Genomic DNA, 14,259 nt, shown 5'->3' with positions numbered 1-14,259 from the left:
TTCCAGTCTGTGAAAGAATTTTTAAAAAAAGTGAAAACCCAGGGACCTAAGCTGAACTATAGGCAGGAAGGTGCACAAAGCTGGGGCCAAACCACCTGAGTTTGAATCCCTTCTTTATCACTTATTAACTGCATGGTCTTGGTTAAGTTTCTGTTGTCTATTTCCCCATCTGTAAAGAGCAAAGCTATTACATCATAGGGTTATTGTCAGGATTCAGTGACTTAATATACATAAAGTACTTGGAACTGTGCATAGCACATATTTAGTAGTTCTTACTACTTGTTTTTTAAATGGCCTTTTCAGTCTAGTAGATACTAGCCACACACAGAGGGAATTATTTAGGCAGGGGATATAGTCTAAAGCCCATAGAGTCACCCAGGGGCTAAACTCCCTCCAATTTCCCCGAGTGTCAGGTGTGGACACAACAGACTATTTTAGGATCCCACTCACCAAATACTCTGAGAGCCAGGGTCTCGCTAGTTCAGGGACTTGGCAAGAAGGAGTCCACAGGTGGCAGACCTTTAGAACTGTCCACTGAGTAGGCCAAAGATTGACAGATTTTTCTCTAAACAATAGGACAGTCATCTTTACTTTGATTTAAGGCAATATTTTAGAATGCATTTTTAGAGCAATTGTTAGCACTCAGATGGGGAAGCACTAGGTGCCAGCTCACGTTCATTACTATTCATTCATAACAGGCTAACTGAATTTACTTCTTTGATTGGATCCCTAGACTCTAAATTTAGGTAAAGAAATATGATAACTGATTTCAAATATTTGAAACACTGTTGTGGGGGGGCGGGGTATGGGTGGGTGGGTGTAGGAAGAATTGCATTTGTTCAACATGACCCTGTGATCCAAGGACACAAAGCTACTGAAAAACAGCTTTCAGTTCAATGAGAAAGGAATTTCTAACAGTCTAAACCAGAGGTCACCTTTACCCTTGCACATCCTTTGTTTGGCTCACAAATAGGAATACTACATGTCGCTGTGCTGGCTGTACAAGTCACAATTTGTACAAATGTACACAGTGGCCAAGTCCACACAAAAGTAGTTTTACTTTGAACTAGTTGCTGGCATAAAAATAAGAAAATTTAACATTAAAATCCAGATTTCAGTCTTCTTCTGAGAAATCTGATGACATAAAGCATGGCCTGAATTCCCATTAATGACACACACTGGCACTGAGTGGACGCCCCCGTTGTGGATGGCTGTGTGCATTTCCAGTTGGCCACAGTCCCCATCTGACACATGCCACTAGTTTATATTACCTGCCTGAAGGCATTTGAGCTAGAGGCTCAAATATCCTTACTAAAAGAAAGGTTTCTTTCCGTCATTACAATTCTCTGATTCTCTAATTCCCTGGGTCTAAAAGTCATTCAACAATCTCCATTTTGTTGTTGTTGTTAGTTATGAGGTTAACAAGCCGCATGAGTTCTTTTCAATAAGAATCTAGCACCATTCTCTGCTTTAAACATATGTCCTGTTTGGCAGTTCTTTGGCCAGCAGCTGCGATGCTTCTCTCTCAAATTTCAAAGTAACTTGTAAGAATAAGGACAGGAAATTCAAGTGCTTCAATAAGAACTTTTGAGGCACTCCTGTGACTGATTAATGCATGTTGAAGGGTAAATTACTACAGCAGCTATCTACTATTTTTAAGTGACTTCTGTCACGCTACTATAATGTACACACTGAATAAATATACTGAATGTCCTGATATTCAACTACATCAAGGCTTCCTCCTCGCACTTAGAAGTCTTTAATGATTTATATTCTTCAGAAAATAAAGATAACAAAAGAAACAGAGTTTAATTAATGTGTTAGGGCAGGTCATGCCATTATAATAAATGAGAAAAATAGAATCACAGTAGTATTGTTCAAAAACGTAATGATAATTAAAAAATAAACAAAAAAGAAAAAGAAAAAAAATCTAGGCAGGAATTTGCAGGTATTAGGCAAAGGAAATAAACTTGTTTTTGCAAAAGCTAAACCTGTTGGCTAGAACTTGGATATAATATGAAGGAGGTTATGTTTCTAAATATAATTTAAATTTCTCCTCTTGGTCATTAGTTAGCATGTAGTCTTACTGCTCTCAAAGCTTAGGATCAAGAAAACCCTCTAGGAAATTCTCAGAAGAAATGTATTAATTAGTGTGCCAGTTTGAATGTATTATGTCCCCCAAAGCGCCATGTCTTTGATGCACTCTTGTGGGGGCAGGTGTATTAGTGTTGATTAGACTGGAATTCTTTGATTGAGTGTTTCCATGGAGATGTGACTCAATCAACTATGAGTGAAACCTTTGATTGGATAATTTCCATGGAGGTGTTACCCCACCCACTCAGGGTGGCTCTGAATTAAATCACTGGAGCTGTATAAAGAGCAGCTGTGAGTGACATTTTGGAAAGCAACTGAGAGTGACATTTCGGAAGAGCTGCAGCTAAGAGAGGACAAAACACCCCATGAGCAATGCTTTGGAGATCTCCATTTTGAAATGCAACCTGGGAGCAAGCAGACACCAGCCACGTGACTTCCCAACTAACAGAGGTTTTCCAGATACCAGTGGCCTTTCTCCACTGAAGTTACCCTTTGTTGATGCCTTACCTTGGACACTTTATGACCTTAAGACTATAACTTTGTAACCAAATAAACCCCCTTTATAAAATTCAATCCATTTCTGTTGTTTTGCAAAACAGCAGCATTAGCAAACTGAAACAGTTAGCTTTTGTAATTGTTCAATATTATTACAGAAAATACTCATTTCTGTGATCAATATATCACAAGAAAATATATAATAAAATATGGCTTGATGGAAAGTAAGTTACCTGATGTTTAAAAAAAAAGTGAAAAATCAAACTGTGAATTATTTTTGTTTAAAAATGTCATGAAGCACCTAACACTAAAGGTAACCTATTTTCTTTGTTTCTATTATTTAAAAAAATGACTTTGAATTATATTGAAAACTTTTAGAAAATATTTTGGGAGATTTGTAAGATTTCATGATTAAGTGAAAGAATATATTACTTAAAGACGTCTAAACATCTATTCCTAAGAGATTTCTATTTCTATTTTAAATGAATAAATTCTGTAAATCTAGTTTACCATTGCTGACATGTTAGCTCCTCTGTGACTTTAAAGTATTCTAAATGTTTAATGACAGTGACCTGGACCCTTACCTCTAGTTTCTTCTACATAAATGTATATGCTCTGTTGGATGAGGTCATAGAGAAGAACAATCTTGATGACAGGGGAGAAGTCTAGGGAGCAAAAGGTGGAGTCCTGAGTATGAACAATTGAGTTAAAATTTGCAAAGCAGAGAAATGAGTAAATGTGTTACAGGCAGAAATGGCACGATGTGGAGAATTACAGTGATAGGGGAAACATGAGCTGTTTGGGAAAAATCAAGTAGTTTTCCACGCCTGAAATGTAGGTTATAGTGCAATAATATAGTGCTAAGAAAAGCATATCTTTTAAATCCTTCAGATCTCAGTTTAAAATCCTGTATTCAGGTATTAATAAAATGATCTGCTTTTAGGTATACTTTTTTAAAAATCCACTTGCCAGTAAGGAATAAGTAAGACCTGGCTTGACAATAGTTCATATGAAAGAATACTTGGTAATTATGTTTGTTGTGTGTTCTATATTCTGCATAAAACATTGCCAAGCAGTGGAGAACAGTTAAAAGAGAAGATTGTTTAATATGAAGAAAAGGTTCCTTGAATATTTGAACACCTTTCATATAAAAGATACAATCCATTACATGATTTTTTGGAGTGTGGTAGGTTTGGCAAAAAGACAATTTGGATCGGACTAACAGAGCACTTTCTAGCGACCAGAACTGATTAATTATGTTTCACAAAGAAATAAGCCTCTAGAAACAAAGGTTGATGACCACCCAGCATAAATGCTGTGGATGTGATTTCTGCATTGTGGGTATTGGGCTTCCTTTGATTTTCAGAGTCCTCGAATTCCAAGATTCAATTTATTTTATAATTTCAAGCATTGACTTGCAAAAGGTCAAGGCAGTTCTCATTGTTTTGATTCTTCTCTTTGTTCATACTAGTCTTGAAATCTATTTTTTTTAATTCTTACATTTTCCCTTTTTACTGTGCTAAAATTCTATTTGGGCCACTTTTTTTCGTAGTCATTCTGTGGAGCGAGTTGCTACATGGTACATGGTGGGACCACAGTCTCAGGCATAACAAAACGTTGCAGCAAATGACCCATTTATTACTTACGCAGCACAAAGGGTCCAAAAGAGCAGGGAAAGAGATCCCATCACGGCCAGTCTCCCAGGGAGGCCAGCTGCTTGGATAAGGGTCAGTGGATGGCAGCTCCACACGTCCCATTTCACATTAGAGACTAGAGACAAGTTTGTGCTGCCCAAGGCAGGTATTGATCCACCCCAAGACATCACTCTCTGACTGAGAGTTTCCTACTCTGATAAGCATCAGAGGCCACTTGCTCCCGGTTTCTGAGTCAAGGTGTTGTCAGGCCTTTTCGTAGATCTAACATCTCCCCCAGGTTGTGCAATGGAACAGATTGAAATCATCACACAGGCCATGCAAATCACACTCTCCTTTGTCCAGTGTATGGATGGATGAATAGAAAAATGGGGGCAAAAAAAAAAAAAAACAAAAAACCTAGTGTTCTTTTTTTACTTTAATTGTTTTTTTTTTTCACTTTAAATTTTATTCTTATTACTTCTGTGTGTGTGGTAATGAAAATGTTCAAAAATTAATTTTGGTGATGGACTCATGGCTATATGGTGGTACTATGAACAATTGATTGTACACTTTGTATGACTCCATGGTGTGTGAATGTGTCTCAATAAAATTGAATTATTTAAAAAAAAAAAAAAAGAAATCATCACACAATAGAAGAGGAGGCCAGGGAGTAAGTGACGGCTGGTAGATGGCCTCTGAGCTTATGTCCATGACTTCCCTAGCACACTCCATCTATCCTACTTATTGGTGCTCATAATGATAAGTTATTACACCTAAAATATGTATTCACATCAGTCTAGAATTACACTGCATCAATTCATTTCTTCCGCTACTGCAACAACTGCAAGAAAAATAAAAGCAAAATTCACAAAATTACACTTCCTTAAACTGAAAGCTTATTTCTTAAGCTGAAATACATGGCCCAAGCAGAGTGCCTATGAGGAACCAGGTGCTATGTTAGAGGTTTTGCCTTCATTACTGCCTTTAATCACCCAACAATCTTGCAAGTTAGAAATTACTACCTCCATTCCATAAATAAGGAAACTGAGATTCAACGTGGTCAAATACCTTGATAGAGGTTAAAGAGTTAAGAAAATTGGCCTTGGGATTCTGAAGCTTGTTTTTTAGGCTATACAGACTCCCTTCCTGTAGCAGAAACAAAATGACCTTTAGAACAGGAGCTTCTTAACAGAAGTGTAAATATTTTTCAAAAAATAATCTAAGAAAATAACAGTAAGCAAGGCATTAAGTGAAAACCTATACAATTTTGGCCTGCAGCTTCCAAATTGAGATACAGCAACTCAAAGTAATGTAAGAATGTTACAAGACAGTTGCAAAAACTTGGGCTGAACAGCAATAGTATTACTAGGTGTCACCAAATCTTGGAAAATATCTGTTTCAAACAACTGAAATTAGCTAGTTAGGAAAAAACTCATTCACCGATACAGAAATTTGTAAAAGTTTTTAGTGCTTTTTAAATTTTAATCCAACAAATCATGGACCTTTCTTCAAAGAGGTATATTAACTTCATATACTGGAGCACTTGGCAGAGTGTTGGCACATTAAAAGTACCATGGGAGGCAAGACTGGCTGGCTGGCTGATTGAATGAATGAATGAATGGGATTACAGAAAACAAATGATGGGGTTAATTACAAGAATAACACATATAGCAAAATGTTTACCTGTACAGAACACTCCATGTTAAAAGCATTTCTATTTCATTTGCCAATGCTAACATTTCCTGGTTAGTAATAAATAACTAATTCCTTTTAACAAGCTAATTACTCTGTGCTAAGTGCTGTGCTAAACACTGCACAAGGGTTTTCTCAATTATTGTGCATTAGAAACCCTTTGAGGCAGTATAACATAGAGGTTAAGAACACAGATTCTGGAGCCAATCTACTTGGATCTGGCTTCTCAATTACCAGCTGTGGCTTGAGCAAGTTACTTCACCTTTCTATGCCTCAGTATTCTGATCTATAAAATGAGATAATAAGAGCTTTAATCTCACAGGATATGATGTACTTAGATCAGTGCCTGGCATAGAGTAGGTAAAAAAGTGTTAGCTATTATCTTTCAGATATGGTCAGACTGCCTGTATTCTTATTTCCGTATTGCCTCTTATTAACTATGTAACCATAGACAAGTAACAATCTCTCAGAGATTCAGTTTTGTCCTCGGTAAATAGGGATGACAGTAATACGTCATGAGGTTATTGCATTGATTAAATAAATTGGCATGCAAGTGTAAACAACAGTGCCTGGCATAGAATAAGCACTCAATAAATGTTGGCTATTGTAAGCCTCCTTGTATAGATAAGAAAACTGAGGCAGGGATATATAAATATCTCAAAATCACATGCCAACTGATTGCTGGCCAAGAATCAAACCCAGACAGTCTGACTCCAGTACCCCACTTCATGGGGTCTCAAAACAAATATTGGAATTTTATAGGATTTCTACTTAGCAATAATATTTTAGATTATGCTCTAGGTGTTCTGGACATACCAATGGATAAGAGACCTGTACGTGTTGAATTCCATGTATTCATTTTCCTAATCAGCCTTCAAAATACCTAAGTCTTGAAGGCAACATCATAAAATGGTAAGAATTACTTCTGTTTTCTAAAGGTGTAATAGTTGATGGTACAAGTGCTCTCTAAGAATATTAAGTATGCCTGCCTCTCTTTCATTCCTCATGATTATGGCCAAATTACAACCACTTTAAATCTCTATATATACTTTTGGGATTTTTCTCTGTCTTGTCCTGAAAGACCATGGGTCTGCCCAGTCCAAACATTATACATTGGAAAAAGCATGGGTTTTATAATTAGACAAATATTAGCAAATTAATGTAACAGATGATATTGTGAGAATATTAAATTAATATTCTTAATTTTCTCCCTTTAAGGCCTTTACAGCTTTTTACCACCAATTTGAGCCTTCAGGTTTATTGCTCCAGGAAAGGAAAGAGCCAGAACAAAGCAGCTATTGATCAGCTTTGATTCTCAGAGCTGACTTTCTTGACCTCTTTAATGAGAGAGTGGACTTGAAAGCCAGGCTGTCAGGAGAAAGACAGATGTCTAAAACACAAAGCCCCACTTGAAACCCATAGGGAAGCAAGCCTGATGTGCTAGATCACAGATCTCAGGATATGACACAAAGGAGGTGGAAAGCTTTCCCTTCCAACCTGGGTGAAAAGAACAGATGAAAGTAGGTAAGACACATGTGTCCTGTTCTCCCATCACAGACACAAAATTGTGAACAGAAGACTTGCTTTAGGTTTAGGTAAAGACTTTTGTCCACTGTGCATGGCAGAAGGGATGGTGACAACAGAGTAAAAGTTGTAGTACAGTGTGTTTAGGTAGAAGAAGGGTCTTAGTTGGATCTCCCAAATTGGGACCCTAATGTCACACAAAAAGTCAGTTCATAGTGACTTGGGTCACCAGAAATCACAAGGACAAAATGTTCCAAGGGCTGAGTAGACATTATACAGATCTTGAGGCCAATAACCAAAAAGAGCTAATTGGCACTGACCCTGAACTTACAGAAAACAGACCACAGCCACTAAAACTAGCAGGATGAGCCATAGGCAAAGGTGAACAAGAGGAATTTCCATATGTACCAGAGAACAGTACAGAACCTTGAAAAGATCTGACAGACTGTCTCTTTCCCTTCACCACAAGATCCAACTCCCCAAATCATCCAGATGAGAGGAGAAGGTTAAAAAGAAGGAAATCAAAATACCAGGATTTAGACCAAAAATCCTAGGTTGCCTAAAGATTTGAACTATTGGATTATATGAAGTTTATTGGATTAGAATAAATTGTTTTACCCTCTGTAGATTGGGTACTTGAGAGAAAGATCAAATACGTGAGAGAGAATATAAACTGCATTTTCTTTCTGCTTCTTTTTCACTGTGTGGTGTATATAAATTCGTGACCTTCCCCCATGCTAATAAATTTTCTTTTTGAATAGCAGCCAACAGTTTCCAGAAATTTTATTAGCACCAAACTCCACCATATGGAAAGGAATTAATATTTATTGTTGAAACTCATATCTCATCTAACACTCACAAATGCTGAAGTTATTGAGGCTCAGAAATATCAACAAATATACACTGAATGTTGACTATATGCCAGTTACCCTGTTAAATAGTATACCGTGATGTATATAACTGCCAAGTTGACAAGGGGTGGACTGTGATGGTTAGATTCATGTGTCAACTTGACCAGGTGATAGTACCCAGCTGTCTGGTCAAGCAAACACTGGCCTAACAATTGCTGTGAGGATGTTTGAGGCTGGTTAATAAACCAACAGGCTGGTTTACTAAATCATCAGTCAGTTGACTGCAGCTGTGACTGATGACTCACCAAAGGGCATGCCTTCCACAATGAGAAAATGCAATTGGCTGGATTTAATCAAATTAATCAGTTGAAGACTTTTAAGCAAGACAGATAGAGGACCTTCACTTCTTCTGCTGCCCAGTGAAGCATTTCCTGAGGAGTTCATCGAACACTTTTATTGAAGATCCCAGTTCATTTCCTGAGGAGTTCGTCGAAGTTGCCAGTTCGTTTCCTGAGGAGTTCATTGGACATCTTCCTTGGAGTTGACAGTTTGTTGACTGCTCTACAGAATTTGGACTCGTGCATACCCACAGTTGCGTGAGTCACTTTTATAATTTGATAGTCAAGAGACACCTCTCATTGATTCTGCTTCCCTAGAGAACCCTAACTAATACAATATATTTGTCACTTCTAAATTTTATCTTATTTCTCACTTCTAGGTACCTAAGAGTATACATTCAAAAATATTTGTTTGAATCAGTAAGTATTAGAATTCTTGAATTCTGGTTTTCATCCTTGTTTTCTAAAATAAATTTGAAAAATGCATGCTTTTTGCTTCTGGAAATTCTTCTTGTACAATGGGAAATGCATTTGTTTCTTTAAATATTAACTTCTGCGGGACACTGATTACGTGCTTCAACTTGGCGGGCCTGGGCTGGGGGACCGGATCCACCCCTGGGGAGGGTAGTGGGTACGGGTGACAGCGCCCTCCACAGCCCCCCGGGCCTGGGAAAGTGAGGCCGGAGGCAGGCCCCATTTCCTCTCCCAAAATACCAGTGTTAGGGGAGGCTTGCCGGAGGGAACCGCCTTTTCCCCACCCCCTTATCTTGCCCGGACACTCCCCGTTGCCAGTGCAACTCCCATCACCACCGGTGCGCATACATTGTTGCCGGACACTGTTACGGGAGCAACTCTCGCCCCTTTTCAATCAACCTCCGCGCCCTCTCAGAACCAATCCAAGCCTTTAACCTCTACAGCTACCCCGCCCTCTAAACCGCCCGATATAAGCTTGTACTCTCCCCTAATAAACTCTCTTGGTTTTCTTCATCCTAAAAGAAACGTGTCCCGCCTGTTCCTTTCTCGCCGCCCTCCATACTTTGCACGCCTCCCGCCGGGGACCTGGCCAAGTCCCCCGCCTCGCCCTCGCCTCCGGGAAAGAGCCCCCGCCGCCGGTACCCTCGGAGCAATCCTGGGAGCCTAGGATTTAGCAACCGGCCGCCACCCTCCCCCAGACGAGTCAACTGCGACCGCAAACTTCCAAGTATACTGCATAAAAATGTTTAGTTCATCAGACTATTGAAATTTTATGTCCCCAAATTTTTTCACTTTGTCTGTATTTTAGTTTCCTTGTCTGCTCAAGGAAATACCATGCAATGGTTCAGGTTAAACAATGGGAATTTATTCACTCATGGTTTGAGGCTGGGAAAAAGTCCAAACCAAGACATCATCAAGGTGATGCTTTCTTCTCAAAGACTGTGGCATTCTGGGGTTGGCTGCTGCCAATTCTTGGCTCATAGCTTGTCACATGGAAAAGTACATGTGGCATCTCCTAGTCTCTCCCTTCTTTTCCAGGTTCCATTGATGTTCAGCTTCTGGCTGCTCCCTCAGTGGCTTTCTGTCTGTCTGTCTGAATTTCACTCCACTTATAAAGGAATCCAGTAATAGGTTAAGACCCATCCTGAATGAGATGGAGCACACCTTAACTGAAGTAATGTCATCAAAAGGTCTTACTTACAATGGAGTCACACCCTCAAGAATGGATTAAATTTAAGAACATGTTTTTCTGGGGTACATACAGCTTCAAACAACCATAGACTGCTTCAATAATATATCAAAATATAGACAAAAAAGAGAAAAATATGTAGTCCACAGAGCCCTGGTGAGCCCTGAGATATTTTCAGGATGTCTAAAAGATCAGAACTATTTTTCATATAATTCTACGAAGCTATTAACTACTTTTCCCCGCTGTGTTGGCATTTATACTGAAGGTATAAGCACAAATCAAGGCAACAGTGCCCAACATACTTATAGTGAACTTGAAGTAAAAAAAAAACAAAGGATAAAGAAAAGGAAGAGGAGGAGGAGAAGGAGGAAGGTAAGGAGGAGAAGAGGAGAAAAAGAAGAAGTAGTAAGGAGGAAGAGAATGACAGTTTCACTTAAGGATGTCTTTCCTAATGTACTAAAAAAACTACTTTTATTAAAACTCAAACTTTGAGTACATTATTTTAAATAGTCTGTGTAATGCACTTCTGTTGTATACTGAAGTATGATGCTTATCTCAAGGAAAAGTACTTTGGAGATTGAGTTGCCATTTGAACTAGCTGCCTTTCTCATGAAATATAAGTTTTACTTGAATGATTGGCTGACTGTCTTGATGGTGGTTATTTAGACTTAGATATTTGGCAGATATTTTCTGAAAAATGAACAAAGTAACCCTGTTATTTCAAGGAAAACAACTAAGAGTCCCTGTTGCCAATGATAGAATTTGAGCTTTCAACAAAAATTATAATTTTGAAAATCTCATATCCACCACTGTGTGCCTGATGGCTTCCCAATACTTCAAAATTTTTCTGATAGGATCTGTGACATGAGTAAAATGTGATTTTTTTCATTTTGTATAATGTGTCAACATTTGGAAAATAGGCATAACATCAGTAGACCAAGATTTTCCAAAAAACCAGTGCATGATGTTATAAAATCATGCATGGCTTCCCATTCAATTTGCAAGATAAAAGAAAGGATTTTAATGTAACAATGTACAAAATGTTTGTTGATATGATTTTGGATGCCACATTGCAACTAACCTTAAAAAAAATATCACTTGCCTGGGTGTAGTGTAATATCAAAGAAAAGTCTCCACAATTATCTAGAAAGGTTATTAAATATCCCTCCTGTAATGAGTTGAATTATGTCCCTCAAAAAGACATGTTGAAGTTCTAATCCCCACTACCTATGAATGTGGCATTATTTGAAAATAGGGTCTTGCAGAGGTAATCAGGTAAAAATGAGGTCATATTGGATGAGGGTAGATCCTAAATCCAATGAGTGGCGTCTTTATAAGAGAAAGGAGAGAGAGATTTGGACATAATTACACATAAAGAAGGAAGGCGGACATGTAAAGACAGAAGCATAAATTGGAATTATGCAGCTACCAACCAGGGAGTGCCAAGGATTGCCAGCAACAACCAGAAACTAGGCAGAGACAAGAAAGAATTTTTCCCTACAGCCTTCACAGGGAGCCTTCAGAGCTCCTCTGACACCTTGATTTCAAGCTTTTAGCTTCCAGAACAAAGAGAGAGTAATTTATGTTGTTTTAAGCCACTCTGTGGTCTTTGTTAGGGTAGCCCTAAGAAACTAATTCACTTCCTTTTCTAACTACCTATTTGTGTGGGGCCATGTTTTCTATACATACTTCAACCAAAACAACTTATTGCAATAAACTGAATACAGAAGCAGCTGTCTTGCACTGCTAAATGTTACACTTTCAAAAATGTAAAACAATGTCTCTCTTCTCACTAAATTGCTCTTTTATTTTAGAAAAAATAGGTAACTTTTAGAAAAAAATGTTAATATGTAATTGGTTTATTACAATTTTAAATGAATTAATAATTTTTAATTTCTCAACTTTAATTTCTAAAATGGTAAAGGTTGATAGAGATAAGCCACATAAACAAAAACTTGGGGACCACAATAATTTATAAAAGTATGAAATAGCCCTGAAACCAAAAAGTTCGAGAACTGCTTATCTAGAAGTCACCAAATATGCAAATATTTAAACATAACAAAATAAAATATTCATTCTGGGTACCTCAACTACCTTGAAATCAGAACCCACCCCTCATAGTTTCTCAACAGTGTTATTCACTTGCCAAGAGGATTTTCAGTCCTTTTGCCATGATCTAGGTCTAAAGGTACAATTTTAGCTGTTAGGGCTGTAAACACCCTTCAAAGTAGCATCAACTCAACCTCTTCTACTGGAAGAAGTTAGAATTAGAAATAAATGTGGGAGATAGAAAAAAGAAGGGGGAATTGAAACTCACAAGCCAAATGGCTGGTTTCTCAAATTACTTGCTTCACATAAATTCTCCTTAAAATTATTTATGGATGCAAATAAAATATAAGAACACTTGCAATCTAATATACGGGGTTGTTGTTTTTTTTCCACAATGAAAAAGAAAGGAAGCAAAGAGCACTTATTCTCAACAGCCTTTCCCTTCTTCTCTGAGGACACTGGTAGCAAGAGATAATGGATCCCGTGGGACTCTGCAAATTGCCTCAGTTGCCTCCCAGCCCTCCCCTGTTCAGTGGATGGCCTTCTGTGCTGCAGAGCTAATGAACATCACACCTAAAGCTGCTGCAAGCAGAGCTTAGGAATTAAGCTGCAGTAATTATTTAGGGGGTGTTTTCTGGCATTCTTTCAAAACAGAGAACTTGGAGAAAGCAGCCTCTGACTTCAGGCCAGAATGATGCATATGCTTCTTTCTCTTAGGTAAACGAATATGCACACCAAAAGTCCATTATGAAAACAATTCAGGCAAAATAATCCATATTTAACTGAGAGAGTCAGATAATTGAGGCAGGAGGGAATTGTTCAGGGGTTTGTTTGTTTGGGGAACAAGGATTGGAAGGTAAGTTGAAAAACCTGGAAAGAGGCTTAGCTCCCTACTTTACCTTCTACATACTGAAATATTGATTAAGATGCTGTCTGCGGGACACTGATTACGTGCTTCGACTTGGCGGGCCTGGGCCAGGGGATCGGCCACCCCTGGGGAGGGTAGTGGGTACGGGTGAACAGCGCCCTTCACAGCCCCCCGGGCCTGGGAAAGTGAGGCCGGAGGCAGGCCCCATTTCCTCACCCAAAATACCACTGTTAGGAGAGGCTTGCCGGAGGGAACCGCCTTTTCCCCACCCCCTTATCTTGCCCGGACACTCCCCGTTGCCAGTGCAACTCCCATCACCACCAGTGCGCATACATTGTTGCCAGACACCGTTGCCGAAGCAACTCTCGCCCCTTTTCAAACAACCTCCGTGCTCTCTTAGAACCAATCCTAACCTCCGCACCCTCTCAGAACCAATCCTAGCCTTTATCCCCTCAGCATTGACTTGTAACAACCCCCGCCCTCTATGCCAGCCTATATAACCTGTGCTCACCCCTAATAAACTCTCTTGGCTTCTTCACCCTCAAAGAACCGTGTCCTGCCTGTTCCTTCTCGCCGCCCTCCACACCTTGCACGCCTCCGCCGGGGACCGGGCCCAGTCCCCCGCCTCGCCCTCGCCTCCGGGAAAGAGCCCCCGCCGCCGGTACCCTCCGAGCAACGCCGAGAGCCGAGGGTTCAGCAACCGGCCGCCCCCCCCCCCAGACAATTCAACTGCGACCGCAGCTGTCCTTTCTATCCAGATCATCAATGAAAAAGAAATTATCTAAACTTTTTTTATTGTTTTTTTGTGGAGGAGGGACATAAAAAAAATAAGGCTGCAAACGAAAAGAAGCCTCAAAATGTCCCCCGAGCTGGCCTGAGGAGCAGCAAATCCACTAGTTTTCTTTCACTGTGTTTGTAAACCAATAAGGTCATATCTCTTACATGAAATACAATGTGCTCCCTCTCACTTTCCCTTGTATTGGGTCATATAAGTATCCAACTGTACTTTTGATGGATGGATGCTTGGGGCTACCTCAACAGCAACATAGTT

The sequence above is a fragment of the Choloepus didactylus genome, chromosome 3 (assembly GCF_015220235.1).
Source record: "Choloepus didactylus isolate mChoDid1 chromosome 3, mChoDid1.pri, whole genome shotgun sequence".
Classification (NCBI taxonomy): Eukaryota; Metazoa; Chordata; class Mammalia; order Pilosa; family Megalonychidae; genus Choloepus; species Choloepus didactylus.
This window is presented reverse-complemented; position numbering follows the sequence as displayed.